This window comes from Ovis canadensis, chromosome 8 (assembly GCF_042477335.2).
Source record: "Ovis canadensis isolate MfBH-ARS-UI-01 breed Bighorn chromosome 8, ARS-UI_OviCan_v2, whole genome shotgun sequence".
In the NCBI taxonomy this organism is placed as follows: domain Eukaryota; kingdom Metazoa; phylum Chordata; class Mammalia; order Artiodactyla; family Bovidae; genus Ovis; species Ovis canadensis.
Window position 1 is genome coordinate 85,266,097 of NC_091252.1, and position 27,982 is coordinate 85,294,078.

General features: G+C 49.2%; 2 long non-coding RNA genes and 2 pseudogenes across 4 annotated transcripts in view; 3 read left to right on the forward strand and 1 right to left on the reverse strand.

Moving 5' to 3' along the window:
* LOC138444979 (uncharacterized) overlaps positions 1-27,869 on the reverse strand; it is a 28,689-nt gene extending 820 nt beyond the window's left edge. Inside the window, exons 1-7 of one of the 3 annotated variants that reach the window (XR_011258682.1) lie at positions 27,599-27,869; positions 23,825-23,950; positions 20,406-20,533; positions 12,193-12,385; positions 11,603-11,933; positions 6,620-6,901; positions 1,605-1,725 (exon numbers count right to left, since the gene is read on the reverse strand). This is a non-coding gene — a long non-coding RNA (uncharacterized lncRNA). Of the gene's footprint in view, positions 1-1,604; positions 1,726-6,619; positions 6,902-11,602; positions 11,934-12,192; positions 12,386-19,366; positions 19,481-20,405; positions 20,534-23,824; positions 23,951-27,598 lie in introns of all 3 variants that reach the window. The other 2 variants (XR_011258683.1, XR_011258684.1) reach the window with 2 other exon arrangements.
* Positions 207-27,747, forward strand: LOC138444983 (uncharacterized). The gene is made up of 7 exons (XR_011258688.1): positions 207-2,405; positions 7,067-7,156; positions 19,898-20,161; positions 20,507-20,671; positions 21,602-21,734; positions 26,583-26,690; positions 27,581-27,747. It is a non-coding gene; the product is annotated as an uncharacterized lncRNA (long non-coding RNA).
* On the forward strand, positions 13,696-18,732 carry LOC138445155 (tyrosine-protein kinase RYK-like; annotated as a pseudogene).
* LOC138444973 (EP300-interacting inhibitor of differentiation 1-like) lies at positions 16,286-16,876 on the forward strand (annotated as a pseudogene).
* Positions 27,870-27,982: the final 113 nt, after the last annotated feature.

Genomic DNA, 27,982 nt, shown 5'->3' on the forward strand with positions numbered 1-27,982 from the left:
AACCAGATTTTGGGGGTGCTCATTAGAATGGCACTCCTCTGTAGTCCTAAATAGGTGTCTGAGATCTTCCCAGGGTCTCACAGGTGTGTTGAGTGTCTTCTTCTGTTTTCATTCACGGCTTGACTCGTGAGTAGTAAACCCAGAAGTCATGTCCTGGTACCTTGACTGCTGTGGGGGTAGAAAGTATTACAGGGTAGGGGACCTTCCATGTGGGCTAGAGTTGAGCCTTTGGGGACCCATCTTTCCAGACTTTAATTAGGACTTGAGTCCCTGGAGCAGATAGTGGTGACTCCTTAGAATCATTTGGGTCCTGGTTCACACCTCACAAGTGTGTATCCTGTTGGATTTGCCCAGTGGCCATGGTATAAGACTGAGGGTCTGAGCCTCTGGATCTAGGAAGCGGTCATTGACATAAACAAAAGGTCTCCCATATAGCACCTCATAAGGACTAAGGCCAACCTGTTCCTCAGGGGTGATATGGGTGCAAAGGAGAGCGATTGGTAAAGCCTCCTTCCATCTCAGGGAGGTCTCCTGGGTTATCTTTTTTGTCGCTGATTTTAAGAATTCGTTGGCTCTTTCTGCTTTTCCTGAAGACTGAGGCCTCCAGACACAATGGAGATAAGTAATGCCCAATGCTTTAGAGACCCCTTGGGTGACCTTAGAAGTAAATGATGTCCCACTGTCACTTTGTAATGATCAGGGCAGACCAAATCCTGGAATGATTTCATGGAGCAGTTTTTTTTATCACCTCCTCAGCCTTCTCAGTCCAGATGGGAAAGCCTTCGATCCATCCTGTGAATCTAACATGACTTATAGGTATTTATACCCTTGAGAAAAGTGGCATCTGGGTGAAGTCCATCTGCCAGTCCTCTCCTGGGTAGGCCCCACATTGTTGGATGGGCTGGGCCAGCTGGGGTCTTTGAGCTCCTTGGGGGTTGTTTAATTGGCAACTTGCCTTATGGTTGTTTGGAGGCCTGTTCCTCTGAAGGACCTTTCTAGTAATCTTTGGAGGGCCTTTGCCCCTAAATGAGTGGTGGCATGTAAGGAGTTAACCAACATTCATTGGAGGTTCCCAGGCAGAAAAATGAGTCCCTCCTTTTGGAACCACCCCATAGGATCTTCTTGAAAGCCCTCGCTGTTAGCTTTAAGAGTTTCATCTTCAGTATGTGAAGGAGTTTCTGGCAAATTAGCCTGTGGAACTAGGGTGGCAACCCCTATTAGGTCATTGTTCTGTAATGCTGCTCTCTTAGCTGCCTGATCAGCTGCTTGGTTCCCTCGTGCCACTTCCGTGCTCCCTTTTTGGTGTCCTTTACAGTGGGAGACTGAAACCTCAGTGGGCAGATGTATTGCCTGCAAGAGTCTAAGAATTTGATCACCATTTAATTGGGGACCCTCGGGTGGTCAAGTGGCCCCTTTCTTTCCAAATAGCAGCATGTTCATGTAGCACCAGAAAGGCATACTTTGAGTCATTATAAGTGGCTATTCTTTTTCCTTTTCCCAGTCCTAAAGCTTGAGTCAGGGCTATGAGCTCAGCTTACTGAGCTGAAGTACCTGGTGGCAGAGGCTTAGCCTCTATGGTCTCAAAATTGGAGACTACTGCATACCCGCCTCTTCGTTTTCCATCCAAGACAAAGCTGCTTCCATCAGTGTACCAGATTTCCTCAGGATTGGTCAGAGGATCTTCTGACAATCCCTCTCGGAGTTTTGTCCAGTGGGCCAAGGTTTCTAGACAAGAGTGAAAGGGGAGAGAGCCCTCGGGGATAGGCAGGAGGGTGGCTGGGTTAAGAACCTCACAAAGGGATATAGTGAGGCCTGGATTTTCCATCAGCACTACTTGATATCTGAGGATTCTTTGATCAGACATCCATAAACAGCCTCTCCCATTTAGGAGTTGTTTTACTTGGTGGCTGGTAAAAATAGTTAGTTTGCCCCCAAAGGAGAGTTTTAAAGCATCTTCGATCAAGATTGTAATAGCTGCAAGATTTCAAAGGCAGGGGGTCGATCCTCTTGGATAAATAAGCTCCAGGCCGGCACTCAGAGCCCAACCTTTGAGTGAACACTCAAAGAGAGGCTATTCCCTCTCTTTCGTGGACATAAAGTTGGAATGCTTTTTCTGGGTCTGACAACCTCAAGGCTGGTGCCTGAGTTAAGGCCTGTTTTAGGGTAGTGTCTGCCTTCTTTTGAGGAGTTCCCCACATCAGTGGGATTGAATCATCCTGTCCCTTTAAGCTTTCATATAAGAGCTGGGCAATTACACCATACTTGGGTATCCAGATTCTACAATACCCAGTTAGCCCCAGGAAAACTTGCAATTGTTTTAGAGTCGTGGGGAAGGGCAACTGGAGGATTCCTTGTACCTGATCAGATGACAGCCTCCTAGACCCGTGTGTAATCTGAACTCCCAGGTAAGTGACCTTTGTCTCGACCATCTATGCCTTAGCACGCAAGACTTTATATCCCCTCTCTGCCAAAAAGTTTAGGACCTGAATTGCATGTTGTTGGACATTTTTTTTTTTCATCTGGAGAGCAGATTAGTAGGTCATCTACATATTGTAATATTTTTCCATTAAGTCCCAGGTCCAGATCTAGGAGATCCTGGCTAAGGGCCTGACCAAACAGGTGGGTGCTATCTCTGAACCCTTGAGGTAATACTGTCCAAGTCATCTGTTGGAGTTTTTCTCCTGGGGCTGCCCACTCCAAGGCAAAATCATACTGTGATTCTTTAGCCAGTGGTATGCAAATAAATGCATCTTTGCGATCCAAGACTGTACACCACTTGGCACTGGGTGGGATTTCTCCCAAGATTACATAGGGATTGGGTACTGTGGGATAGAGGGGGCTACAGCTTCCTTTATGATCCAGAGATCTGGAACCATTTGCCCGGTTCCGTCCTTTTTCTTTACGGAGAGGATTGGGGTGTTACATGGTGAATTGGTGGGGACCAATAGCCCACAAGCAAGGAATTTATTTATTAAAGGCTGTAGTCCCTCCCGAGCGTCTATTTTGAGGGGATATTGTTGCCAGTTGGGAAACCGAGTGGGATCTTGGAGGACAATGATGACCGGTTCAGCTTGGTGGGCTCGTCCAGGAATCCCCTGGTCCCACACCTGGGGGTTAATTTTGTCCTCCCATAGTCTTTGGTCCCTCTCTATTGAAGGTGTAATGGGTTCTTCAGTAGTAACCAGGAGCTATAGGGCTCTGGGGGCTGAAAAGCTTCCCATCACCAGGGTGGTCCCCAGTTTAGTGAGTAAATCTCTTCCCAATAAGGGAGTAGGACACTCAGGGAACACCAGAAGCTGGTGAGAATATATTTGTTCATCCCAGCAACAAAGAAGTGCTTAGGTGAATCTTTTAGTAGTTGTTTTTCCTGTAGCACCCAAAATGGTACAGGTTTGGGAGAAGGCTCCAGAGTAGGAGATCAAGACAGAGTAGGTAGCCCCCGTGTCAACCAAGAAATTCTCAGACCTGCCTGCCACATCCAGTTGCACCCTTGGCTCCAGCCCCGTGATGGTTATCTGTGACAAGCAGACTGGCTGGAGCGGGCTGCTTCAGTCCTGTTGAACCATCTTGAGGGAAGGCTTGACCTTGAGGCTTTTGGGTCACAAGGGCAGAGTGCTGCCCACTGTCCCAGTTGATGGCATTTGTAAGGAAGCCGTTTTAAGGGACTTGTCACGGTTTGAACACTTTTTGGCCCAATGCCCCGCCTGTCTAGAGATTAGGAATTTGCCTTGTCCTTTCAGGACTCGGGGTTTGCCATAGGGCTTCCCTGGAGGGCAGCCAGCATCTGGGCATGCTTTGTCTCTTTCCTTCTCTCTCTCTCCTGGGCCTTGGCCTCCTTCTCCTGTTCTCTGTCATAAAACACATTGGTGGCCGTCTGGACCATCTCATCTAAAGAGGAAGCAGGGTCCTGCTGCTGTAGCTGTTGCAACTTTATTCTGATATCTGATGCCCATTGGGACAGGAATTTGTCCTTTAAAATCACCTGTCCTTCATAAGAGTCTAAGCCCATATTGGTAAACTTTTGGAGGGCCTTTTTTAACCTTTCCAGAAAGGCAATGGGGTCTCGTTGGGTTCCTGAGTTTTGTTGAGACTGGGCACAGCCCCACAAGTTAATAGGCTTCCTTCTGTTTCCATGGGTGGACTTCCTTAGGGGTGAGTCTATCTGAAGCTTACCCTACCTAGTACTGTTGGAACCCGAGAGCCAGGTATCCCTGGGTCAGGGTGCAGATCCCCAGGCAGGCTGAGGCGTGACAGCCTCCTAGAGATTGAATCCATGGGCAGGTCGAGGTGTGACGGTCTCCCGGGGATTGGGTCCTTGAGCAGGTCAAGGCGGGACGACCTCCTGGGACCCCTGGACTGGCAGATCCCCAAGCAGGTTGAGGCATGACAACTTTTCGACGACCAGATTCCTAGGCAAGTCAAGGCAGGTTGACCTCCTGGGACCCCCGGGCTGGCGTTGGGCATCCCCAAGATCTCCAGCATGACCAGTGCTGGGTAGGATTAAGGGGTTATAATTTTACCTCATTGCCAGTTTGTTGACTGCAGATGGGAATAGAAACCCTGCTGCTGGTAAGTCACTTCAGTCATGTCTGACTCTGTGTGACTCCATAGACGGCAGCGCACCAGGCTCCCCCATCCCTGGGATTCTCCAGGCAAGAATATTGGAATGGGTTGCCATTTCCTTCTCCAATGCATGAAAATGAAAAGTGAATGTGAAATCGCTCAGTTGTGCCTGACTCTTAGCGACCCCATGGACTGCAACCTACCAGGCTCCTCTGTCCATGGAATTTTCCAGGCAGGAGTACTGGAGTGGGTTGCCACTGCCTTCTCCATAGAAACTGTAATGTAAAGCAATCCTAGCCTATGCCCTGAGACTGGGAGCCTGGTGAAACGGTCATAAGCTTTATCCTCTTACTGCTCTAAATGATTGTAAGTCACTGATTTCCTCCCCTAGTCCTCCATAAGAGCAGGTTAGAGTGTATCCACAGGTAAACATTTTGTTGTCATAGACCCACTTTAGGTAATAACAGAAGTAATGACAAAGGAATGGGTTATCTGGCCCTGTTAGGGGCATTAAGGTATGTTAATAATAGTCTGGGTGGAGCAACATTGCCTACAAAGGGCAGGGTCCTAACTGTAGGAGTTAGTAATTGGCATAAGAACAAGTTTGTTAAGAGGCAACAAACCAGATGTCCCATAAAAGTGGAATGGAGATTTGATCCAGGGATATGTTTGTAACTTTAGGAGAAGGTTGGTAAGGGTTTGGGCCCAAACAGCCTGCAGGGCTAACTCCCAAAGTGTCAAACATTATCCCTGGAAGCCCAGTCGTCTTTGAAGGGATGCCAACAGATGGACTTCTAGCAGGCATGTGTGCCTGTCGCCCGCCCCAGCGGGTTCACTGAGATGCTGGTGTTGCACATGTTGTAGGAAACATGGAAGATGAAGGCCTGAGTATCTAGAGGGGTTGGATATTATACAGTATTTCCCTCCCAAGGGCCAGCGATTTTCTGGTTGTCCCTCCAGAAGATTGTAGAGGCAACGTTGTGGGCCTGGACAGGATTCAGGAAAAGAGCATGAAACAGGAGGGAAGGGGGCAGGGCACAACTTTTGAAAGCGTGACATAGCCCAAGGGCATAACGTAAACCAATTAAAATCAATTGGGTCCAATATGAAAAGTCAAATTCAAGTAAACCTTAATCCCCAATCTGTAAGTTAAATGACACACCCAGTGGTGGCAGGACAGCTCCAGTTCAGTTCAGTTGCAGTGAGCTGAACTGGACAAGTGAAGCCACTCAGTCATGCCCGACTCTTTGTGACCCCATGGACTGTAGTCTACCAGGCTCCTCCGTCCATGGGATTCTCCAGGCAGGAGTACTGGAGTGGGTTGCCATTTCCTTCTCCAGGAGATCCTTCCTATCCAGGGATCAAACCTGGGTCTCCTGCATTGCAGGCAGATGCTTTACCATCTGAGCCACCAGGGAAGCTCTGAACTGGAGGCACTGTCAAAAGATGGTTCCCCAAGGTTGGGATGGTCCTTCCACTCATTAGCATATGAATTCATCTGGCTCACAAAACCTAGCCAGGCCACATTCCAAGGCCAGAGCCCTCTGCAATAGCCCACACCCTGTAGAGTGTGCTTCTCTCTGAATCCTAACAAATCCACCTCTTACCTATCCCTTTTTCTCTCACTGAATTTTTGCAAGGAGACATCAGAGCCTGAGCTTCATAGGTTTTGGCTGGGCTCCAGTCTCAGGAGAGAGAGCTGAAGGACAGGAGGAAAAAGCAGTGGGGAAAACGTGGGAAAATCCCCTTCATAGCCTGCCAGGAAATCTGCTAAATACCTGACCTGTGCTCCCAGTTTTCAATGGCCTGCTCCTTGGCACAAAGAAGATTAAGGACAGAAGGACCCCCACCGGCTTGGGTAACAGCTACTGGGGCTCAGCAGATAGTGCCTTTGGGGCATACTGAGGAGCAACCTCTCCAGAGTCCCCCTCAATTGCACCCACTGCCACCCGCCTGTTCCTGGGGGGTTCGAGGAAATAAGAAATGAGAGATTGTAAAGGAATTAATATTTCATTAGGCATATGTCCCTCCAGCAGTAGAAGCGAGGACCTCCTACCTTAACCAGATGTCTTCTGGAATCTGAGACTGAGCTGCATGAGCTTTCTGCTGAATTCCTTTCTTACTGTCCCAGTTTCCAGCATGATGGGCTTCTTGTCACTTCCCCTGCACTGGGTTTTCTTCGCGTTTGGCTTCTACCATAGGAGCTTTCGCTGAGTCTGTTCCTGCTGTGCTTGGTCTCCTCCTTGTGGGACCATGCAGAGGTTGTTTCAGCCAGGTTAAACCCGAGTCACGACGCCATAGATGTCAGGCGAGTGTATTCTCCTCCGTTCTGTCTCATCTCAACAAAAATTTGAAGTGACAGACGTTAGAGCCCTCGGCATGTCATAGCTCTCGGACAGACTGTGTTATAGCTCTCAGGTCTCGAACTGACCATGTTATAGCTCTTAGATAGATCAGTGTTACAGCTCTGTGTTACAGCTCAATTTTATTTAAAAAATAATAGGAAAATACATGCTCAAGGCGTGAGGGCATGCCGACCCAAAGACGCGAAGAAAAGAGAGAAAAGGAGCACGCATGTGTGGAGTGTGGGCAGGTATGTTGGAGCGACTCCCCATCCTTTGGCTCCTCTTTTTATATGTTTTTTCCTCCCCCCTGGGCCAGCCCTTTGTAAGTTGGGCTAGCCAGGACTGCTGTTTGTTCTACCTGAGGCCCTCACTCTGGTCCTCGGACCTTCCTTTGTTCTCTTTTCGCCGGCTTTTCCCTTCCTTGTCTTTTAGCCACCGCCATTCTGGACTCCTGTTTCCTATTCTAACTACCTAACACTCCCAACCCCAACCATCACCTGCATTTCTCTGTCACAGACTCTTGCTCTCTTTGCGATGACTTCCCCACCAATCTTGAGCCCAAACTAGGACAACCATAGTGTGTGGTCCAGGCCAGGTCAATAAGACTTTTGTTTACTATCTTTGTTTAATGAGAAGGTTAAATTCTTTGGTCCTCCGGAACATCAAGGTGAAAGGCCTGGGAAGACAGGCAGAGACTCTGAAAAATCTGGAGGAGAACTCAAAAAAACAAAACAAAAAAACACCAGCTTGACATGAAGCTGGAAACTGTCACAACCGGCGGGAAGGTCCAGGGCAGAGGCAGAAGAATCATAGTAGGGTTACAGAATTATGTGTTTGCATACAGACTGGATGGAGAAAGCAATGGCACCTCACTCCAGTACTCTTGTCTGGAAAATCCCATGGACGGAGGAGCGTGGTAGGCTATAGTCCATGGGGTCGCTGAACTCAATGATTTCACTTTCACTTTTCACTTTCATACATTGGAGAAGGAAATGGCACCCCACTCCAGTGTTCTTGCCTGGAGAATCCCAGGGACAGCAGAGCCTGGTGGGCTGCCATCTATGGGGTCACACAGAGTTGGACATGACTGGAGCGACTTAGCAGCAGCAGCAGCAGCAGCAGCATACAGACTGGAAGTTGGTCCCGCAGGAACAGAGAGGATAGAGCAGGACCAGGAGATTGGAAGAGAAGCAGAGGAGTGATGGGGCATTGGGACAGGTTGTCTAGACCAGACACTGACCTCCCCTGCTGGGGGTAGGACTTCCCACCCTGCAGGGAGGGTGATGTGTCAGGGCAAAGCAATGAATTCTCCAGCAGATTCTGGCAGTTTGGCTTCCAAGGATAAATCCTCCTCTTTTGACTCAGAGAACAGAAATTGAACAGTGGTTCATCTTGGAGGCAGACACTGGACAATCAGAGAGCTGTGACTGAGTTCCTCATGAGAATCCCAAATGGAGACTGTAAGGGCTGGCTTGAGCAAGTTTTCGTTCATTGGGATAAAATGCCAAAGACAATAGGTAATTAAGATGCTCAAGATGGAGTGGTAATTCTCTTGAAATGGGATAGACCTATCCCACTCTGTGTGTGTGTGTGTGTGTGTGTGTGTGTGTGTGTGTCTGTGTGTTTGGGAAAATTGTCCATGTGCCATGACTTGGTCCTGGGTGGACAATTGCCCTGGGTACCGGGAGCCAGCAGGAGGAGTCCCGCCCATGGCAAAGGTCAAGAGGTTAAGGGGTCCGACAGGCAAAAGTGAGTCTGGCCTTAAGGGAGCCTCGCTATATTTTCTTGAGCATCTACCCCCAAGACCAGAGTCTGCCTGCCTTACTGCATTATGCTTTCCACCTATTCTTCTGACATTACAGGGGGGCTAACCCCGACCACCTTTCTCTGGAAAAAGTTAACTTAGAGCTCCAGTTAACAGTCTCCTGCATATAAAAGGAGTGTTTCAGCTCAAACCCCTCTGATGGCTCTCTAACTTGCCTTACCCGGACTTTTACAACTATGCCTGTGATTGTTTACAGCCCCCAACTGTGAGAGGCATGGGAAGCCTAAAACATAGAGCCTTTCAAAGCGTTAAAAAGTTATTAAGAGTAGTGCTGGTGTAAGATTTCACTGTTGAGCCAATTCTTGTTGCTAAGTTCCCATATCTCTTATTCACTGTGCACCTGGGAGTACATTTGTTAACATAGTTAGAATGTAAGAAAAACAAAAGAGTAGCCTTGAAACTAACTACATCAGACTTTTGAGCTAATTGGTTCTTTCTTTACTGTAACTTACTGCACCTTTGCTTCATGAAAATATAACTTTGTTTGATACTTTCTGAGGATGACATAGATTAAAAATATAAAGAAAAAACACTTCAAGAGAAAATAAGTTTTCTGGTTAAGCAGGCTTTGTCAAAAGAGGGTCTTAAAATGTTTCACAGGCCTCCAAGGCCAGAAGATAATGTACACAACATAATTTGTGGGAAAGGTATAATAGTCCTTTTGAAAATAAAGTTATTGGGCCTCGCTCACCGAAGCAGCTTGGTCTCCCTGTGTCAATCATTTTCTCTCTCCCCCTCTTACTCTCTCTCTCAGGCTAGTTCCCATCTGGACAGAGGTCTGCCATGTCTACTTATTTGCCTGGGTTTCTAAGACCTGAACAGGAAGGTGCCCTGCATCTTCACTCCCTTGGGAGACCGGGAGGGCACTTGTGGCCTTACGTAGACAGTGCAAGTCCCTTGTCTTGAGACTTTATTGATTTTCTGTATAAACCAAGGAACATCAGCCTCTTTTCTTCTCTCCTCTCTTTTCATATCTACAACATTCTTTCTTTATCTATCTCTCTCTAAATCAATTGTCGACTCCGTCTCCCCTTAGAATTCCCTGGATCCACCGGGCTGGACCCTGGCACCTGGGGATGCTCTGTCATAGTCCTTTTCTCTTCCCACCTCCTGACATCTCTTCCTTACATCACAGGCCTTTGGAATACTCACTAATCAAAATAACTCAACTATGGAATCATTTTGATTCTAGAGATTTACTTCTTATTGTTCCCTCTTTCCAGAATCTTTTGTTTCTCATCTCACTTGTTCTATTTCCAGAATACCTTCATACCATCTGACATGCCAGCTTCTGGAAACACTCTACTACCTTCCTCATGAGTAACGGCATTTTCCATCACAGCAGGAGTGACTGGATATATGACCTATGCTTCCCTCATTAGGTGTTTGAGCTGTGTGGGCCCAGTCCTAACACCTGAGCCATTTTCTCACCAAACAATAGGAGTCACAGCCCTCTTACTCTACACATTCATCAACTGATGGGCAAGGCATCTATTGCCAATAAATTCTACTGTGCTGCAGCTGTGGGGAGGCAGAAGAACCTGTACCAGGACACAGGATCTGTCTCTGCCCTGGTGCAGGGCCATGGGACAGCAGGTTTTGTAAATTACCAATTATAAACAAAAGGCACTACTCTTCCAGTATTCTTGGGCTTCCCCTGTGGCTCAGCTAGTAAAGAATCCACCTGCAATGTAGGAGAACTACGTTTGATCCCTGGATTGGGAACATCACCTGGAGAAGGGAAAGGCTACCCACTCCAGTATTCTGGCCTGGAGAATTCCATGGACTGTATAATCCATGGGGTCGCAAAGAGTCGGACATGACTGAGCAACTCTCACTTTCTCGTCACTGATTCACTTGAATATCTATTCAGGAGGGGGCCTGTATGGTTTGGGGACACAGGGGCGCTGGGAGAAGGACAGCATGCAGGCTTGGGTGGGTCACCAGCTTGGTGGGTTCAGGTGATCAGTGTGTCAGGGCCTTATGCATAGGTCTGGGGAACAAGGGCCTGGGTTTAATCCTTGGAAAGAGGCAACATGGGGGACCTGGTAGCCTCAGTGGAGGAGGATGGTGAAGAGGCAAGTGACTGGGAGAGCAGGAGAAAGACAGAAGGACAGTGTTAGAGTCCTGGTAAGGACAGTGTTAGAGTCCTGGTCAGGACAGCCAGGTGGGGGAAGACGAGCCTCTCCTGACACCTAGACGGTCCTGGCCAACCCTACCTTGTGCATGCTCCTGGCACCCGGACAAATTGCAGAGCCCATATGGGAGTGAAATCAACTGGGAGGTGATTTTAATGGGTGTCCGCAACAGAGCATACTTCCAAGAACCTGATTGTTCTTGCTACTTCCTTAAAATCCTGCTTGCATCTATAAATAGGAAACCCAGCCTCACTCAGTGACAAGACATGAATGGGGCACTGCCCGCGCTGAAGACTCTGCATGCCCCACCTAGTTCAGGGCTCAGTCACCCCTGAAGCCAGCAAAGGCCAGGACCCCCATGATAACAGAGATGGAGCCCTCTGTCACAGACATTGATGTCACTGGCAGTCTCCTGGAGTGAAAAAAAATGTCCAAAGACAAGGACCCACTTCCAAAGAATTAAGAGGGCTTGTCAGTCCCAACAGGTGATGAGCTCACTCTTCATCACCGGATAGATAGCCCAAAGAAGTGAATTCAGAGATGCTGAAATCTTGGTTAGAGGCAGCACAAAAGACTGACTGAATGAGAAAAACATGAGGGGGAAAATCCTCCACAAAGGCTCTGTTACGGGAACCACTGACCAAAACCACGGGCCCTAGCCTGGCCCGATACAGACCATTTACATGAATTATCTTACAACCGGAAGTCCTGGTGAGGAATGCAGCACTTACAAGATACCATCAACCAGAAGAATTGGGGGAAGGTCCAAAGGGGAGAGGAGACGACAATCCATATGTCCTATCAGCTTGCCAGAATCCTCCCTGGAATCCGTCTTGGCTGAGAGATGCCTGCACCTCCAGAAAGGATCCTAAGACCAAAGATGGATCAAGCAAGATGACTGGCCAGAGACAATTTCCAGAGGCCTGGAAAATAACCCCATCACCATAAAATCCAAGACCGTGAGCCACGTAGCAGAGCAGTTCTCCTGGGTTCCCTTACGCTGTTTCTCTCCACCTGGGCGCCCCTTCCCAATGAAGTCTGTTGCTTTGTCAGTGCCTGTACCTGCTCAGAAAATTCATTTCCAAATGTTAGACAAGAGCCCACTCTTGTTCCTGGGAAGGGCTCCCCCTTCCCGCAACAAAGGGCAACTCTGGTGGGATTTCTTCAATACAGCTGACCTCTCAGGTACTCAGGGACCAGCTCGTCTGCTGACCAATCAGACCCAGTGGTAGAAACAGGGACTCTTTTGTCCCTGTTCTCCTCCTGACAAAGACAACTGGCTAGTGCCCCGACTGGGTAAGAAACAAGAGAATTTACTGACCTTTTTCCCCTTTCTTCTGTTCAGTCCCTCCTTTTGTGTACTTTTTCTTCTGTCCAGGTCCCGAATGCAGGAGTCTAGTTGAAGGGCCTCAGCCTGAACTGAGGGTCAGAGCCTGATCATCTCCAGTGAGCAGAGAACTCGAATTCTGGTCTATTGTCTGGTTTCTGGAGGGCTGAGTTCTAGTCCTCCTTGCCTGGAAGCCAAGGGAAAAGTCCTGCAATGCCTGGTGGCAGGTGATGTCCACAAGGCTCCCTTTAGTCCCCCCTCCTTCCCCTCTTCTTTCAACCTGGCCTCCTTTCCTCCCTTTGCAGCATTTCAAGACCTGAGCTATTTCAGTTTACTCAGTACTTGGAGCTGAAGTTCTGGGTCTCTGTAGGAGGTTTTCGGAAAGACTGAAGCCTTTCATTTAAAGGGGCAACCAATTAGGGTGGCTGGGCCTAAGTGTATAGCTTGTGTTCTGTGTTATGATATGTGGTGGCCGTTCTGCCTTCTGAAATTAGAAATTCTGGTTCTGTTGCACTGTGGAGGTATCTTGAGTGAATGCTATCTGACTGCAAAGATTCTAGCTATGAGCCCATGATTCTGGAGGGAAGGGCTGGGGCACAGCAACTGGCAATCAGGAGCCAGCGGGTCTTTTAGGACAAGCCTGGCCAAGCTGGTTTGACCCAGCACAAGGGGCGGGCCCCAGAGGGGTGCGGCTGGAAAGGAGCAGGCAGAAAAGAAAGCAACCAGAGCCAGCTAGGTCTCAGATAATCCCCACTTCGGACAGGCAACCAGGCAACCTCGCATTCCTGTGGAATTGGGATGGGGTGACAATGGCCTAGATGGGGGGTTCCAAGCCCCATCTTTGCTTTTTGCTTCTACTTCTGTTTTACCTGTTCATCGTGATGCCAGGCGGTGAGTTCAGGGATGAACCTTCTCGGTTGTGGGTGGAGGGGGTGGAGGGAATGACTTAACCCGGGAAGGGGATGGGAGTATCCTAGGGGGTTAGGGGAACTTTGCGCTGTGTGACCCTCGCCCTCCTCTGTCCCTTCCCATGGCCCCTTTGCTCCTGGGGTGGGGGGCTTCCCTGGGCTGGTTACGCACCCTCTGTGCCAGAAAAGAGGTGACTTTGGTGAAATAGTGGTGCCGGGAGTTTCCGAGGAGAAGTTGGTAGAAAAGGTGGCGAGAAAGCAGCAGGAAATGCTGCCCTCAAGACCCAGGCCTGCCCTTGCCAAGTGGGAGCCCTGGAGCCAGGAGGTTTGGGACAGGTGGCCGTCCCCAGAAAAAGAGACCTAGATATCTCCTCGAAAAGCACGCCCTCCCCCCCCACCCCATCTGCTCACACAAACCCTTCAGATCCGTGCCGCTCTCTGTCCTTGAAAGACCAGCGCTGTGTGATAAATTTCACCTGCAAAACGCTCCGGGCTGCAGGGAAGGCAGGGTCGAGCTTGAGAGCGCGGAAGTGGCGGCCGCGCTCAGGTCTGTAAAGGGCTGGGGCTGGCTGCCACGTGCTAGGACGAGATGTGCTGGGCAGCAGCCGAAACTCGGGTCTTTGAAGGGCTCAGGGCGGCGGTGGCGACTGCCCGCGGCCCAGATTCTCCTGGGCGGCGGAGGCGCGGTCCCGAGCTGGACGGATCGGCGCGGCCTTCTCCGGGGCCGCGCCTCCTGCGGGCTGTGGATGCCGCCAGTGCTGCTCTTGCTGGCTCTGCTGCGCTCGAGCCAGCCCCGCGACGTCCGCCCCTCCAGCTCCCCGCGCCCTGCCACCAGCAGCCGGGGTCTGGGGAGGTGGTTGGGGGAAGGGGCAGGGGGAGGGAGGTCAGCGCGAGCCTCTACCTGAGCGAGAACCGGGTGTGTTGCCTCTTGGGTTTTGATGCATAACTTCATTATGTGAGAAATGACCTTATTCTGGTAAAGAATCTGCCTGCGATGCAGGAGGCCCAGGTTCGATTCCTGAGTTGGGAGGATCCCCTGGAGAAGGGAATGGCAACCTACTCCAGTCTTCTTGCCTGGAGAATCCCATAGACAGAAGAGCCTGGCGGGCTACAGTCCATGGGGTCGCAGAGTCAGACAGGACTGAGCGATTAACACTAATCCTTTAATCTGTTAATACTCAGCGAGACAAATTCCCTGCCCTTCACTTGGCTTGCAGAGTTTGAACATAAAGCAGGTTTCCAAGTAAACAATTTAGTGGGAATTCCCTCTTCAACGTTTCTAGTTGGGGGAAGTGGCCACCCATTGTATCTGTGTTTCAGACTGAGTTTTCCTGTTCTGGCAAAGTAGATTCTGAGGTTATAAGAATCTTCTAATCTTCCAGTGCAGCTCCACTTGACAGTAGTCTTCAAAACGCTTTACAGTCTTAATGTTGAAATGACAAAAAATGTGCCACAAAAAATTTGAAGAAGACTTCAGTTTTGTACAGAATCACTAGCAGAACTATTTATGATCCTGTTCGCAGCTCCAACCCCTTCTACATGTGTGTTTTATATCAGTGCAAGCGTTTACTCTGCAGTAATATTTTGAAATATTAGCTGTTTTCACCTTGATAGTATGAAAATGATGGAAGTGGATGGCAGCATCGGTGCCCAGTAGTTCCCAAGGGCTGTCTCAGACATGTGCAGATGACTCAGTATCTGAGAGGCGGCACACCCAACAGTGCAATTTCTATCTCCAGTTATTTTACCCTTGGGATAGAGGAGTGGGAGTCGAAAAGTGTCACTTTTTGGAGACAAAAGCTAAGGTGAAGGATATTGAGATATCCAGAGAGATCAGTTTTTATCAGTTCAGTCGCTCAATCATGTCCGACTCTTTGTGACCCCATGAACCGAAGCATGCCAGGCCTCCCTGTCCGTCACCAATTCCTGGAGTCCATCCAAACCCATGTCCATTGAGTCAGTGATACCATCCAACCATCTCATCCTCTGTCATCCCCTTCTCCTCCCACCTTCATTCTTTCCCAGCATCAGGGTCTTTTCCAATGAGTCAGCTCTTTGCATCAGGTGGCCAAAGGATTGGAGTTTCAGCTTCAACATCAGTCCTTCTAGTGAACACCCAAGACTCGTCTCCTTTAGGATGGACTGGTTGGATCTCCTTGCAGTCCAAAGGATTCTCAAGAGTCTTCACCACAGTTCAAAAGCAGCAATTCTTCAGCTCTCAGCTTTCTTTATAGTCCAACTCTCACATCCATACATGACCACTGGAAAAACCATAGCCTTAGACTAGATGGACCTTTGTTGACAAAGTAATGTCTCTGCTTTTGCTGTCTAGGTTGGTCATAACTTTCCTTAGGAGTAAGCGTCTTTGAATTTCATGGCTGCAGTCACCATCTGCAGTGATTTTGGAGCCCAGAAAAATAAAGTCAGCCACTGTTTCCACTGTTTCCCCATCTATTTCCCATGAAGTGATGAGACCAGATGCCATGATCTTTGTTTTCTGAATGTTGAGCTTTAAGCCAACTTTTTCGCTCTCCTCTTTCACTTTCATCAAGAGGCTTTTTAGCTCCTCTTCGCTTCTGCCATAAGGGTGGTGTCATCTGCATATCTGAGGTGATTGATATTTCTCCTGGCAATCTTGATTCCAGCTTATGCTTCTTCCAGCCCAACGTTTCTCATGATGTACTCTGCAGATAAGTTAAATAAGCAGGGTGACAATATACAGCCTTGACGGACTTTTCCTATTTGGAACAAGATTGTTGTTTCATGTCCAGTTCTAACTGTTGTTTCCTGACCTGCATACAGGTTTCTTAAGAGGCAGGTCAGGTAGTCTGGTATTCCCGTCTCTTTCAGAATTTTCCACAGTTGATTGTGATCCACACAGTCAAAGTCTTTGGCATAGTCAATAAAGCAGAAATAGATGTTTTTCTGCAACTCTCTTGCTTTTTTGATGATCCAGCAGATGTTGGGAATTTGATCTCTGGCTCCTATGCCTTTTCTAAAACCAGCTTGAACATCTGGAAGTTCACGGTTCACGTATCCAGGGAGAGGATAACTCTAAAAGATGTACTTTGGGGTGTATTTTTCATGAGGTTTTAGTAGATGAAAAATATCCAAATAAAGAGAAACAGTTAAAGAGCAAGCTTCTGGGTGGAAAACGAACAACTTAGGCTGCTTACACTATGTCTGAAATGAACGAGCTGTCGGAGCTCTATGAAGACAGCAATGACCTGCAGATGGATGTGATGCCTAGTGAGAGTCACCTTCCGCATATCAAGGTAGGTGGCGGGAGCCCGGAGCTATCCCAGAACCCCGCCCGCGCAGCCGGTGCCCAGCCACAGCTGGAGGAGGAAGGCCCCACGGAGGAAGAGGCGGCCCAGCCAATGGCCCCAGAGGGGCCCCAGCGCTGAGGAGCAGCCAGGCCAGATCACGGGCCCTGAATTCGAGAGCGAGGGCTAGGGCGAGGAATTCGATGACTGGGAGGATGACTATGACTCTCCGGAAGACGAGCCGCTCAGCGGTGAGGGCTACAGAGTATCAGCGGCCCTTGAAGAAGCCACCAGGATGTTTCTGAGAACCTCCAGAACCAGAGAAGCAGCTCTGGATGACACGTTTCAGATGCATTCTGAGAAGACCCTGTTAGATCAGCTGGCTTTTATCGGAGAGTTTTCACTTATGGTTGTCAGTCGTCTGACTGAAGAACTCGGCTGTGATGAGATCATTGATAGTAGTTGAATGCTCTTAAGAGAGGAGGAAGCTGCTTGAGGAGAGACCCAGCATTCCACTGTCTTTGGGGTTCATTCCAAATAGTTCTGTGCCAATGAAAAGCTTGATCCTCCCCCCCCGCCCCACCACTCCCCACTCTCCCACTTCAAAAAAAAAAAAAAGCAGAGTAGAAAAAGGTAGTGACTGCACAGTTGTGAAAAAGGAGAAAAATTGTTAAAGCAAAGTATCTTAGTACTGTCGAAACCTGTTTTCAAGAATGTCCAGAGACACTTATGGCTTTGACTTTGTTGTTTATTCAGATTAATTTCCTCTTATTGGGGAAGATAATCTTCCATGTTTCACTGTAAAGAATGGCTTTGCAAGTTACGACCAAGATAGACTGCCAGTCAAGAGCCCACTGGTGATAATTATATGAGCAAAAAAATGACCAATTTATCCACCTTAGGACATAAGTTTTGAGTTATTTGGACTGAAAGCATATTGAGAAAACTTTAAAGGTTCATCTTTGTGATCTATCCAAGCTGTGGTTATCAAAGGCTAAATTTTGCTGTAAAATAAATCTTCTACCCAGTATTCCTCAGGATCTCAAAGGATAATCTAGTCCCCAAAGAGGGATGTGTCATGTGTGCTATATCTTAAAACGTGTTTCCAAGAACAACTGAGATTTTGTTTGTATGTTTATCTTGATCATTTTTAAAGCTACTGTAATCTTTAATTCAACAAAATTAGTTGCCTTGAACATTTTTAAAAGGCAAAAGTTAAGACGTCCTTAATAAAGTTTCAAATTTAGACTGTAAAATGTACATGAAGGTACAAAGAATACAAACTCTTTCAAACATCAGTATATACTAGGGAATTTTCTGTATCTCTTGCTCTCTTTTTTCATTTAACTTTACAGGCAAAAGACTGGTTGAATTTCATAATGTAAGAAATGTTAAGTGAAAATTGTCCAGTAAAAGGAAAGCCCTGCATCTAAAAAAAGACATTATGAACAACCCTTAAAAGTTTTAAATCTTCCCAGAAATCCACCTCAGTATTTGAAGTTTCCCTCTGTCTCCTCCTCTAATTACGCTTGTTTTTGGTTATGCACCAGCATTCAAGATAATAAAAATTTCTTGTTCTGTGTAAAAAAAAAAAAAAAAAATCAAGCTTCTGAAATTCAGGTTGCAGTGATGCTCACTGAAAGTTGTAAGCTATGAAGGCTTCATCACAGAAATCTTCCTGATACCCATGTGTATATAGAAGGAGAAAAGCCCATGGTGGATTGCCTTACATGAATTGGGAGAATCTTAAATTGTTTTTATGGCAGCACAAGTTAGTAGAGGCCACAGGGAATTTCTCAACAAGACCTGGTCCACAGGTCTGTTGACATTGCCTGTGGGATTAGCTACCTGGTCAGAAGGGATGTCATCCACAAACACCAGTCTGCTAGGAGCTGTGTCATTGATGACAGCTTCAAGTTAAGAGTACAGACAACCCCTCTCCAGAGTCTTGTTCCCCATGGGATCTCACTGTCTGGGGAACAACGAAAACAATGGATCAATGGATAGCCCCTGAAAGTCTAGTTAATAATGAGTTCTCTGGACTTCCCTGGTGATCCAGTTGCTAAGGGTCCAGCATTCCCAATGCAGGGGCCCAGGTTCAATCCCTGGTTGGGGAACCAGATCCTACTTGCACATCTAAGAAGGCAGCATCCTGCAACAAAGGGATCCCACATGATCATGACTTTGTGTCAAACGCTCTACATGGACATCTACCCGTTTGAGATGGGCACGTACCTGAAAGGGGTTACCAAATAGCCCAGCCCATCAGCTGTCCTGATGAACCATTTGCTGTGATGGCTTGTGCTGGGCCTTCAATCTGGAGAAGAGGCCCAGTTCCAGGTCTTGTTGAGAAATTATAATAGTTATATATTGTTACAAAACAAATTATGCCCCAAACTAAATGGCTTGCATAACAGTAAACAGTGGTTTCTGTTTCTTTGGGACTGGTTCAGCTTGGAAAAGACCCTGATGCTGGGAAAGGTTGAGGGCAGGAGGAGAAGGGGGCGACAGAGGATGAGATGGTTGGATGGCATCACTGACTCAGTGGAGATGAGTTTGTGTAAACTCTAGGAGTTGGTGATAGACAGGGAGGCTTGGCGTGCTGCGGTCCATGGGGTTGCAAAGAGTCAGACATGACTGAGTGACTGAACTGAACGGATACTACTGTGAGATACAGAGTCAGGTCAGAAGTATGAATGTGGAAATCCCTACTATGGTAGCCCTCATCCAATGGTGTTTTACTAACTACAAAGATTGTCCATTCATGTCAGAAATCCAGGCCACGTGAAATGAGTGTGGTGTGGATCTGTGGACCCAGGGATAAGCACTGCTAGCAGGGCCTGGCACAGCTGTCCACTGACTGCCTGGAGCCCCGAGCTGCACTTCAGAAACAGGGAGGCCATGACGATACTGCAGTCCCTGTGCATAATGCTAGCAACATGCTAGGTCCAACATGAATGTGGGAGTCGTTTCTGCTCCTTCAGGTTCACTTACCTGAGTCCACAGTCACGTGGCTCATTGGGAAAGAAGGAAAGGACTTCTCTGCTTACTGTGGTGATGAAAGGGCACTCCTCACTGGAACGTGGCTTCCTTCTCTGGGGATGCATTCTGAAAAGGGGCTCCATTCTATAAATGAAATGTTCCTCAGAAGCAGCCCCCACATGCTATCCATCTCTGGCAGGACACTGGGTTCGATTCTGAAAGTCCTCTTCCATCTAGGCTTTTCCTGCAGAGCCGTCTGGCATGTATCCAGAAAGGCTGTGTGTTAGCCGATCCTGGGTACTGACCTGGTGGGCAAGGGCACACATCCAGGATGTGCAATTTCTGCCCAGCAGGGGACTTCTCCTTCTCCACAAGGAAGGGAGGGGCACTGGCTCTATGGAGTGTTGGGGATGGAGCAGGAGGGACCATGCTTGCTCTGCCAGGCCAGCCCTGTACCTTCACTCTGCTCTCACATAACTGAGGGGAGGAGGCCTATGGGCCTTTTTCTGCAACCCTGCCCTCACCTGCCTTTTGCCTTCACAGATGCTCACTCTCTTTGCTATAACTTTACCGTCGATTCTCAGCCCAGACCTGGACAACCAAGGTGTGTGGTTCAAAGCCAGGTGGACGGAAATGTTTTTCTCTTCTGTGACTGTGGTCGTGCTAAGATCCAATTCACAAGTCCATTGGGGGAGGAGGTGAAAACGACAAAGGCCTGGGAAACACAGACTGAAACACTCAGAGACGTCGGGGACTTGCTCAGGGAGCAACTGCCTGATGTTACGTCAGAGAAACACAAGGTCACAGGTGAGTTAGAAAGTCCAAGTGCAGAAGGAGCAGGCAAGGGGCTTAAACTCATTCATTGTTTCTGGGTAAAAAATAAAATGGAGGATATTGGTCCTTCCCTAGTAGTCCAGTGGAAGGAGCAGGCCTTGGAGGAGAGAACAGGGCCAGATTAGCTGGGCTCAGGGGAGGCGGACCCAGGTGGGGCAAAGAATCTGTCAAGCCCAGAGGCTGAGTTCTTTGCTCAGTAGGGGGCAGACCCTCTCACCTTGCAGGGCAGGATGACATGTCGTTGTGAAGACGATGTACACATCAGTGGATCCTGGCAGTTCGGCTTCAGTGGACAAATGTGCCTCCTCTTTGACTCAGAGAATGGACACTGGACCGTGGTTCATTCTGGAGGGAGACGGATGAGAGAGAAGTGGGAGAAGGACAGGGCTGTGAGCAACTTCTTCAAAAAGGTCTCCATGGGAGACTGTCGGGCCTAGCTTCAGGATTTCTTGGTGCACTGGGAGGAAATGTTGACAACCACAGGTAAGTGAGACTAGAAGAAAGAAGTGGTAATCCACTCAAAGGGACATGGACCCACCCCTCTGTGTGTGTGTGTGTGTGTGTGTGTGAAAGTGACCTATTCAAGGTGAGTAGTTCCTGGGAGATCAATGGCCCTGGGGATGCTCTGTGATCCTCTTTCCTCTTCCACCTCCTGACATCTCTCCCTCATAGCAAAGGCCTTTGAATCACTGTACATGGATTCTTGCTGACCCCTAACATGAGGGCACCACTCCGATTCTAGAGATTTCCTTCTTACTGACCCCCTCTCTACAACCTTTTAAAAAATATCAGCTCTTCTAGTTCTGGAAATCTGTCAATACTGCCTCAAACATCAGCTCCTGAGAGGACTTAATCTGTTCCCATCCTCATGTCACCTCATCTGATGTCACGCAGGACTGAGTGGCTGTGTGGGGACCCTCTCTCGCCCATTCACTGTCTGAGCTCTGTGGAGATGGGGCCCCTCCCTTCCCCCATCTCACCTCAGGGCCTGTCGCAGGGGCTGCCATATGGTTGGCTCAAATGACTGCATGACACGAGACAGACTTGTGAACATAGCAGGGGAAGGACAGGGTAGGACGAATTGGGACGGTAGCAGGGACATATATACGTACTAAGATGCGGAAAATAGCTAACCAGTGGGTAGACGCTATATAACACAGGGAGCCCAGCCTGGCGCTCTGTGATGACCTGGGGGGGGGGGGGATGGAAGCAGGAAAGAAGGTTCAGGATGGAAGGGATATATGTATCTAATTATGGCTGATTTGCATTGTCCTATAACAGAAACCAACACAGCATTGTAAAGAAATTATGCACTAATGACTCCATAGTAGGGTACCTGGGTCCGGGGGGCTGAGGCGGCATCTGCTTAGTTTAGGGGTCGGGACAAGGGCTTCACTCTCACTTTCCTTACAGCATCACCAACTGAAGCTCCCCTCACAGTCAACTCCACGGCCACAGCCATCAAGCACACCACCTGGATCCTCCCCGTGCTCCTCACCAGTTTCATCATAACTGTTTTCCTGGGCTGAGTCCTTTCCAGGAGCAGGTACTGAGGGCAGAATTCAGAGGGAAGGCAGGGGCACAGGGCCTGGTGTGAGGCCGGGGAAGGTGAATCCCAGCCAACCCCTGCCCCTCACTGAACCTCCTCGTCCTGGAAATGAGCAGGTGAATAAGACCCCATATCACCTGAGAGCAAGAACTGCAGACCCAACTCCAAAGGCCTGTTCTCACAGGAAGTGGCCTGGGTCAAGCAGGCAAGGCAGGAGCCCCACAGCAGAGACTGGGGAAAGGGCTGAGGCCAGGCCTGTGCTCCTGGAGCAGCAGCAGTTCTGACTCAGCCTGTGGCCTGCACATCATCAGCCTCCCGGGGACCCAGAGCCTCCATCACTGAGTGGCCCTGCCTTGAGCAGAGGTGCCTGGGGATGGGTGGGCCTGAGCTGGGGTGGAGGCGCCCAGCTGGGCGGACTATGAAGAGATGGGGGGCAGGGACCCTGGTCCTGAGAGCTGTGTGTGCTGCTGTCTCTGAGGCTGGGAGGAAGGGAAGGAAGGAGGTTTGCCTGGAGCCCCTCAAGACTGTCAGGAAGCAAGACCCCTCCTCCCCGGACCTGCCCCTGAGGGGGGATCAGGACAGGAGTAAAGGGAGCAGATTGATTCCTTACTGGCTTCAGTCCTGAGCCTAAGCAGGTGATCTGTGTGTCAGGGAAAGGTTCTCATGCACAGACCTGGGGGACAGAGGCGTGGGTTTAATCCCTGGGAAGAGGCAACATGGGGGACCTGGTAGCCTCAGTGGAGGAGGCTGGTGAAGAGGTAAGTGACTGGGAGAGCAGGAGAAAGATGGAAGGACAGCGTTAGAGCCCTAGTCAGGACAGCCAGGTGGGGAAGATGGGCCTCTCTGGACACCTGGACAGCCCTGGCCACCCCTACCCATGCATGTTCCTGGCACCTGGACACAGTGCAGACCCCAGATGGGAGTGGAATCAACCAGGAGGTGATTTTAATGGGTGTCAGCAATAGAACATACTTCCAAAAACAGTGGTCATGATGAAATTATCCGAACGCTTTGTGTTTCTTTCTTAAACTTCTGCACGCGTAGTTTCCACATATGTCAATAGGAAACCCAGCTTCACTGAATGAGAAGACATGAATTGGGCACTGCCTGTGCTGAGGCCTCAGCACACTCCTAGTTCAGGGCTCAGTCACCCCTGAAGTCAGCAAAGGCCAAGAACCCCATGATAACAGAGAGATGGAGCCCTCTGTCACAGGCTTTGACCTCTCTAGGTCATTCACAATCTCTTTGGATGGAAATAATGACCAAAGACAAGGACCCATTTACCAAGAATTAGGAGGCCTTGTCAGTCTCAACAGGTGATAGATGGCTTCACTCTTCATCGCCAGATAGATAGCCCTGAGATGAGAATTCTGAGATAGTAAAACGCTGGTTGGAGGTTGTACAAAAGAAAACGAATGAAACGAACACCAAGGGAAGAAAAGTCTTTCATAGTGGTTACGAGTGTCATTTGGAGAACAAGAACACTTAAGACGTCTCCAGGTGACAGCTCTGGATCCCAGTCTCCCTGCCAAACTTGGAAATAGACATTTGAAGCTGAGTCCTCAAACTTTTTCTAAAGAGCAATTACATTGGTCCACAAAATGTCTTGGGCTCCCCTGGAACTGAAACAACTAGAGAACATATTGTTGATGACCCTGCAGGTAATGGCTGTCTTCTATCCCTTTCATGTTGCTGTTCAGTCATGTCTGACTCCTGCGACCTCACAGAATGCAGGATACTAGGCTTCCCTGTATTTCACTATCTCCCAGAGTTTAGTCAAACAGTCAATCCTAAAGGAAATCAGTCCTGAACATTCATTAGGCTGAGATGAAGCTCCAATACTTTGGGCATTTGATGCAAAGTACTGACCCACTGGAAAAGACTCTGATCCTGGAAAGACTGAAGGCAGAAAGAGAAGGGGACAACAGAGGATGAGTTGGTTGGATGGCTTCACCGACTCAATAGACATGAGTTTGAGCAAGCTTTGGGAGTTTGTGATGGACAGGGAAGCCTGGCGTGCTGCAGTTCATGGGGTCTCAAAGAGTGGGACATGACTGAGTGACTGAAGTGAACTGAATTGAACTCACCTCTGGCCATATGTTTCTCCAGTATAACATCAGGCAGTTGCCCCTTGAGGAAGTCCCCGATGTCTCTCAGTGTTTCTCTCTGTGTTTCCCAAGTGTTCATAGTTTTCACCTCCTCTCCCAGTGGACCTGTGGATTAGATCATGGCGCCAGTACAGTCATAGGAGAGAAAAACATTCCCATCAACCTGGCCTTGAGCCACACACCATGCCTTTCCAGGACTGGGGTGAAGATCGATGGTGAATTGTAGCAAAGAGAGTGAGCGTCTGTGAAGGAAAACGCAGGTGAGGGCAGGTTTTGGAGAAGAAGACCCATTACCTTCTCCCCCCACTTATGTGAGAGCAGAGGAAAGCTGCAGGGCTGGGTTGGTAGAGCAGGAAGGCCTCCCTGCCCCCCAACACCACTTATAGGCTGAGCAAGTGGAGAAACCACACAACATTATGTCTACTCTGCTCATAAGGCCCACACAGAACCCAAAGCTGCGGAAAGGAGAATTCACAATTGGGGTCACAGGACTTAGCAAGGTCAGGGTGATGCTGCTGATGTACCACTTTGATGGGTCTTGGGATTCTGGAGAAGGCCTGGCCCACAAGGCATGAAAGAGAAAATCCAGAACTTCTGAGGCAGGTGGAAGAGGAGGGGATCAAAGGCTCAGAGAAGTGAATGTGCCAGGGTGGACACGATATGAAAGGGCAGGAAAGTGTGCAGTCCCTCAGGTTCTATGGAGCCCGAGAGGAAAGAACGGATGAGAAGCATCTCCAACAGCTCAAGGGTGACTTTTGCTGAAGGTGAGGGATGGTTGCGGGACTGGTGTTCCTGTGCCTTTCCAGCAGGAGTAAGGATGGAGAAGGCGGAAGAGCTGATGCCAGGGGGAGTGCCCTATGTCAGAAACAAAGCAGATGCAGCGGCCGAGGGGACCAGAGAGCCCCACTGTAGCCAGGCCTCACTGCAGAGAGTACCATGCTGGCTCATAGCACAGGGCGATCCTAGAGGCAAACAGATGAGCAGTGAGCCCAGTTAAAAACTACATGATTGAAAGGAAAAATTATATAACAAAACAGACAAACACAAGGCTGGATGTTCAGGAAGCTGAGTGCAAACATCCCAACAAAATGTCCAGGTCCTTTGTGCAGTATCCAGCACTGAGTCAGGTCTTATATTCAGAATCCATTCCTAGAGACAGAGATGCCAGGCATCAGCAAGGAGGGCCCTCTTATCACCACAGCAAGTGCAGAAGTCCTTCTGGCTTTGGAAGCCACACTGTCATTGACTGGGGTAAGTGTACACTTGGCAGAGAAGCCACCCCCACATTCATGAGGACCTAGAGTGGGACTGTCATCATGTCCAGCAGTCTGAAACATCATCATGGCCCGCCTGTTATTACTGTGGTGCCTGAGATCTGTGTAAGGAATACACATCTGTCCCACGTCCTGCCCACAGGAGTGTCACCCATTCACTGGTCCTCATAGTGCTCATTTCACATCCACTGTATTTGCATATGAATGAAAAATCTTCACAGTTAGTAAATTACCGTGCGGTGAGGGCTACCATAGAAGCGATTTCCAAGTTCACACTTCTGACACTGACCTTCATCCCCCAATAGTACGTGTAAAGAATATCATATCCTGGAGAAAATGACAGAGTACCAACCTACAACCCTCCAGGGCTGCAGGACTGTCATCTCTTTCCTATCTCCATTTAATTCCCAGTGGGCCCCATAGATTTCTATAATTGTACATATGACATATTTCAAGCTCTGCAGACCATGGTTTTCTGTTACAACTGCTGTCCTAGCACAAACGCAGTCACGGACGATTGGTGACTGATGACCTGCTCTTTGGGCAGATGACTCAGCAGAATCTGTGACGTCAGAGGTATCTGTCTGCGGTCAGAAAGATGCTATGTGACGAACATGACATTTTACTTGGAAGTTCACAACACAGACCCTTTATGTCCTGAAGCAAGGCCATGAGATTTGCAATGGGGAATGCAACATCATTTAAATGTGGCTCCTGGTATGGTCCTGGGGGCTGGTGGAGGTGAGGCCTCTGGTCACGAAATGTCAACGTTGTCTATCATAATCTGGGCTCACCAACCCCTAATCATTAGTTCAGATAGACCAGCCATCAGAGGATTAAAGTGATATTGTGGTTTGGCATAAGAAGGGCCAGAGGCAACAAATAAGAGAGAGCAGCAGGTGGCCTAGGCCTGACATCAGAATTGTTGTAGGACCACTATCTCCAGGGTCTGCCCCTGTGGCTCAGCAGTAAGGAATCCACTTGCAATGCTGGAGCTGGAGTAGATGTGGGATCTGTCCCTAAGTGAGAAGATCCCGTGGAGGAGAGCATGGCAACCCACTCCAGTGTTCTTGCCTGGAGAATCTCTTGGACAGAGGACCCTCGTGGGCTATAGTCCATAGGATCATAAAGAGTTGGACATGACTGGAGGGACTTAGCATGCACACACTATTCTCTGCTCATGCCAGAGGCTTCATGCAGTGTCCCCTATATCTCCATGGACCATGGAAGCCACTGTAGAGCAGACGGGCTCAGAGGACATTAGCCCATATCTGCTGGACCCACACTCCTTTCACATTCACACCACCCAGAACATACAAGGCAGGACAGAGCAAGTTTTTGGTTCAGAAACAGGCAGCTAAGCATCCTTGCACTAGGCCCTAAGGGATGAGTCATCTGTTACTATTACTATTACTATTACTATTACAGGGCAGTCACATTGTTCTTTTTTTTTTTTTTTTCAGGTCATCTTTGCCTGCTCTTGTAGCACAAACGTGGAGATGTATAATGCACACAGACACCAAATGGCCTGTGGAGACCAACAGTGTTACTCTCTGTCTTTTAAAGAAAAGGTTCGCCAACTCCTGCCTTAAATAATAGCTATTATAGGCCACTGTCTTCATAGTCTCAGGGAATATGAATGTGGGACCGAAGGGTAGAAGCAGGGGTGCCCGTCCTGACCCTCATGCCCTGTGTCACACACTTTGGGAAACTCTTCTCCCATCTTTCCTGCTTTATGTCCTGGGGGCCAGGCTGGGAGGCTTCTGCTGGGGTGAATTCTTAGGCAAGTGGATAGGGTGCCAGTTGACAGAGGGCACCTTAGGATCCCTTCACAGATGGGAAGTTCCTGGAGGCCCTGAGCTTCTTGGGATGGGAACGGATATGGAAAAAATAGTGTTGTAACCAAGCAGGACTCTAAGGAGCCTTCTTAGGTAGACTCCAGCCATCTCCCTGCCCCCACCTCCTGCACAGCCCCCCCCCCACCCCACCCAAGTGACAGATTCCACCTAGACCTTTGCCCATCTCCCTCCCCGCCCCCTGCTGCCCTGGCAGCCCAACTGGTCAGACTCCACCCAGCCTTCCCCTGAACCCGGTGGGTTCTGTCCCTCGGGAGCGGCCCCCACCTGTCCTGCACTAGCTCCAGTGGCTCCAAATTCCCAAGAGGCGGCCCGCGGATTGGAGCAGCATTTCTTGCTGCTGCCCAGCTTCCAGTCCCTTTATGCTGTGATTCCTTTTTCACCCAGATCCTGTCTTTTATATGCTAGGGCGGGGAGGGGGGCCGGGGCGGGGGACGAGGGACGCCAACAAGCTGGGGAGTGGGGGCGGGGAGCAGGAGCCCAGCGGGAAAGGAGCGCGCGGAGGTCTAAAAGCAGGGAGGCAATCCCGGCTCGACGTTCCCCAAACCCCGGCGGACACCCTCATCCCTCTCGGGGTCTTAAGGCCCCTTGTCCGCTCCCCGCAGGTTAATCCATGAACTCACCGCCTAGCGCCAGGCAGAACCGGAAAGCCACGAGGAGAAGCAGGGCAGCCCAACTAAGAGGCGCTTCGGAGTCAGTGGTCCAGGCCATCACCACGTGGAAAGTGCTTTGATCTGACTTCGCGCGGAAAGTAAAGTGAAAGTGAAATCGATCAGTCGTGTCTGACTCTTGGCGACTCCATGGACTGTAGACTACCAAGCTGCTCCGTCCCTGGGATTCTCCAGGCAAGAGTACTGGAGTGGGTTGCCATTTCCTTCTCCAGGAGATCTTCCCACTTCGCGCGGTGACCGGAGCTATTTATATGAGAGCCTGCCCCGCCCTTCCACTCTCCGCCCCGCCCTCCCGTCCACTCCCGCCACTTCCCCGCCGTGTCACTGTCCCGCCGT